Source organism: Hydra vulgaris, chromosome 08, assembly GCF_038396675.1.
Source record: "Hydra vulgaris chromosome 08, alternate assembly HydraT2T_AEP".
NCBI classification, from domain to species: domain Eukaryota; kingdom Metazoa; phylum Cnidaria; class Hydrozoa; order Anthoathecata; family Hydridae; genus Hydra; species Hydra vulgaris.
In genome coordinates this window covers 25,406,791-25,411,230 of record NC_088927.1, presented here as the reverse complement: position 1 = coordinate 25,411,230, position 4,440 = coordinate 25,406,791, and the positions used below count along the sequence as shown (strand labels likewise).

The 4,440-nt window shown below is 27.6% G+C and overlaps 1 long non-coding RNA gene across 1 annotated transcript; it reads left to right on the top strand.

The window, feature by feature from the left end:
• The first annotated feature begins 2,316 nt into the window (after nucleotides 1–2,316).
• Nucleotides 2,317–4,440, top strand: LOC136084250 (uncharacterized). Its single transcript, XR_010640425.1, has 3 exons — nucleotides 2,317–2,667; nucleotides 4,049–4,223; nucleotides 4,342–4,440. It is a non-coding gene; the product is annotated as an uncharacterized LOC136084250 (long non-coding RNA).

The following is a 4,440-nucleotide window of genomic DNA, read 5'->3' as shown; positions in this document are numbered from 1 at the left end:
CAACAGTGCTGATTAATGTTGTTGTTTCTTCTATTGTTGATGCTGTGCTTGTGCTTGTTTGAACTTCAGATGAAGTAGTTTCAACTGTTTCTGTAACTGCAGCATTATTGACTAATGTTGTTGTTTCTTCAATTGGTGAAGTTGTGCTTGTGTTTGTTTGAATTTCAGATGAGGTAGTTTTAACTATGTCTGTAGCTGCTGCAGTGCTGACTAATGTTGTTATTTCTTCTATTTGTGATGTTGTGCTTGAGTTTGTTTGAATTTCAGGTGAGGTAGTTTCAACTGTTTCTGTAACTTCAGCAGTGCTGATTAATGTTGTTGTTTCTTCTATTGGTGATGCTGTGCTTGTGCTTGTTTGAACTTCAGATGAAGTAGTTTTAACTGCTTCTGTAACTGCAGCAGTGCTGACTAATGTTGTTGTTTCTTCTATTGGCGGCGCTGTGCTTATGCTTGTTTGAACTTCAGATGAGGTAGTTTCAATTGTTTCTGAAGCTGCTGCAGTGCTAATTAATGTGGTTGTTTCTTCTATTAGTGATGTTGTGCTTGTGTTTATTTGAATTTCAGATGAAGTAGTTTTAACTGTTTCTGTAACTGCGGCATTGCTGAATGATGTTGTTGTTTCTTCTATTGGTGATGCTGTGTTTGTGTTTGTTTGAGTGTCAGATGCAGTTATTTTAAATGTTCCGTTAATTTGTTGATTTGTTTCCTGAGATGTATTCCTAGTGGAAACGGATGTGTTTATTCCATTTAATGTAGTTTCAGTTGATAGTTGACCATTATTAAGTGCATTTAACAATGAACTATTTGAAAGTAGGTTTGTTTCTCTAATAGGATTAATTATTTGTGTTGTTGGAAGAGAAATTATTCCTGTAAACATAAAATAATGATTTTTTTAATAATAGATCGTTTATACCTCATAATTCACACTTTCTAATAGTATTTAAATATTATCAAAATATTATGTGATAAGTTATTTGATTAATGTCGCGATGTAGAAGCTTAATTGATATTAAATACGATTTATATAAACATAAAGTAAGGTTTTTTTCAATGTTTATTGTTTAATCAAATGTTTTACTGATCATATATATTCTTTGAAGGCTTAGACCGTTTCAGTTAATTGTTTTTATATTTTTTTTCAAAAACAAAATTGTTGTGTTTTTGTTATCGCGTGTCACCGATAATAAAGATTTTTAAATTTATCAATATCGGTTTAATTTTTGATTTCTTTAAACTTATTTTTTTGTTTTAAGCAATTTTTTTTTATTAAAAATGAAAATGTTAAAATTTAAGGATTTTGGTTTAATTCCGTTTTAAATTAATCAAATTTCTTCATTGTTTCGGTCATCAAATTTGATTATCATTTTTGTTAAGCCTAATTGTCATTTTTATTTTCAAGTAGGTCTTATTGTTTCATAGTTCTTCAAAATAATTTATTTATTTTTTATATTAAAAAAAAATTTAAGGTTATATTACTATTTTAATGTGTTCAGATGATTCAATAAATCTTATATATTTCATGAGTTTGATATGAATTGTTAAACTTTTTTTTTGTTTTCAATAACTTTCAATAACGATTCTTCTTTCTGTTACTCCAATGTCGTCTAGTCAATATTCTACATTTTGTAAACACAAATGTATTAAGTATAGATTTATTTTTAGATGGCTTAGCATGTTGCTGGAGGTGTGTGTTTGATTTGCAAAGAACCATTTTTTATTAATGTAACACCTAGTTATGAATCATCTGTCAAATTAAAAGAATAAGCACTATTAAAGTAATGATAATACATTGCTGTTTGGCCATGAAAACTTTTAATTACATCAACAAATATAGTTGTGGCTGATGACACTTATATGTGTCATGAGCTGTGTCTTATGTGATGATGTAGTTTTATGATTTTGTATCATTGGAGATAAAGCTTGTACAATGATTTCAGCATTGAAGAATTAAATTATACAATGAGCAAGTTTAAAGAATACCTTGTTTGTACATATTTCTATAGTCAACGTGTGATACCATTTCTTCAACTGAATCCAACTTAAATCTTTTAATAAAATCACATGACATCCAAAAAGTATATTAATTGATGACCAATTTATTAACTTAACTAAGGGATTTAAAAGTATTTACAATCATAATTTAATACCATGAGCTTAAGGTAATTACTGTAAATACTACGGTAACTACGTAATTACTGTTGCAAATATATTTAGCTCTGGTAAATATAATTCTAGACTGCTTTTCTTGAAGCAACAGTAATTAGAATTATTCTGGTAGTTAAACAAACCAAACCAAAAATTATTCTTTATATTTTTAGGTATCATTGAACCTATCCTAATCATTGAATCTAATCTAAGTTACTACCAACTGAAAAGGTGGTAAATTTTCAAGAGTTAGTTATTCATCTTTATGTTATTGAATGAAGTTCGTTTGATAAGCGTTTGAATGTAAATCTTAAAAAGAATGAGGAAGAAAACAATGCTCTTCTCCTAATCACAACTGATAATGACACACCACTTCAAAATCTTTTTAGTGTTACAAAATCCAATTGTAAAATGTTGTCAAGAAACTGAGGTGGTTTGAATACTTACAGTTCACAAAAACATTGTCTAAAGTGCGTTGCAATCTGTGGTGGTTGTCAAGGCAAAAATTGTTACAACAAAAAGGTGATTTTTTTAATAACTAAAATATTAGGTTTTGTGCAATTCAAAAATGTTTTAATTTTTATTTAAAGAAGGAACTTCTCGCTAATTTAAAAGGGTCAAAAAAGACTTATTGTTTGCGTCAGGTAGTGGCCCTACGCTCCCATGCCCTCAATTGCAGGAATTCTCTAGGTTTAAAATCTATATTTTGTTTAGTTTAATTATAGATGACTAATTACAGACAATAGTGTTAGTTCAATATAAGTTTCCTTTCCTCAATTAGGGGTTTTTAACAGTGGACTAATACCGTTTATGTTTTTTAAAATTGATTTGATTGACATTCTAGCAATATATGAAAATTTTATTTTGTAAAAAATATTATTTTTGATCCTAAAAATTATTACCCCCTTAAAATAGGTTTAAAAGTGCAATTTCTGGTGTATAATCTATAGTAAACTTAATTGATCTAAAGATAACAGTTTTAAAGAAGATCAAAACATTTCAAGCAGCATTAACTGTTGTAGCTTTTATGTGCTTGCCAATAGAGATGTTAATTACCAACCTTTATAATAGGTAACAGATTCATTTAGAAAATACTAGCCAGATTTTTTTAAATATTACTATTTTCAGTAATAACTTAAATAAAATAGAAAATAACCAAACAGGATATTTCAAAACTATTCTATTTTTCAGTCAACACGTAATTTTAACTTTTACCACAAGAAGATCGAAAACACTTTTTTTTTTCATTCTAAATTAATCTAAGTTAATTCTGCTACGATTTAGTGACCAAAAGATAAACAACTAGCAAAAAGCAAAAATTAGAAAAATCGTATGAGTGTTCGAGAAATTTAACTAATTTAGTGTTAATTCAGTTTAGTATTAGAAATCTTACTTTGTTTCTTTTTACCTTAGAAACTCAGAAAACGATTTACTTAAAAGTACTAGGAAAGTTAGTCAAATACTTACTGAATAAAAAGTTCATAAATCTAGGCAGACATATAAAAGAGTAACTTTAACTATGTTAGATTAACATAGTTAAAGTTTTAAAAGTTGAAGGTGAATAATGGACTGTAAAGTTAAAAATCGTGTTTGGAAGGGAAAAAAATTCCACTAGTGATAGCCTTATGCAGAATCAATCAAATGGGTGTTACTCCCTCTGATTGATCGAAGTCGAATCTTTTAACCATTCTTGTTGGCTAGCATGAGCTCAGCTTTTATCAATATTTATTAATAATTATTAAATATTAAAGTAATATAATCTAATAGAATAAGAATATTACTTTAACTAATATTTCGTTTTTGTTCATCTAGCTTTTTTATAATTATATACTTTTTTATAATTATTAAAATAATAGGCTTTATATTAAAAAGCCATCATAAAGATTAAAGTTTCAATTTTTAGATTTTTTCCTGTTTTGTTTGAAACATTGGATCATAATACATCAGAACAACAAAATCTTCATTCATGCCAACACGTTTTTTTCTGCAGTTGGTGTTGTTAGCATTTGTTAGGCTTAACCTGGCTCAATCTTTAGTTTGAAGACATTTAAAAAAATTCCTTTAAAACATCTAATAAGGTGTCTCTTTTGTGATATCTTTTTGGAGTTTGTTCAAAATTTCTAATTTAAATTACTATTAAAAACTATTTTAATGCCAAGAATCTAATGATGTTGTTGCATTGTAAATTTTTTTTAGATTACAACAGATCTGATCAGTTTTGTTCAGAATTTATTCTGAAAAATCGTATGAGTGTTCGAGAAATTTAACTAATTATGTTGTTGGCAACGGTAATTA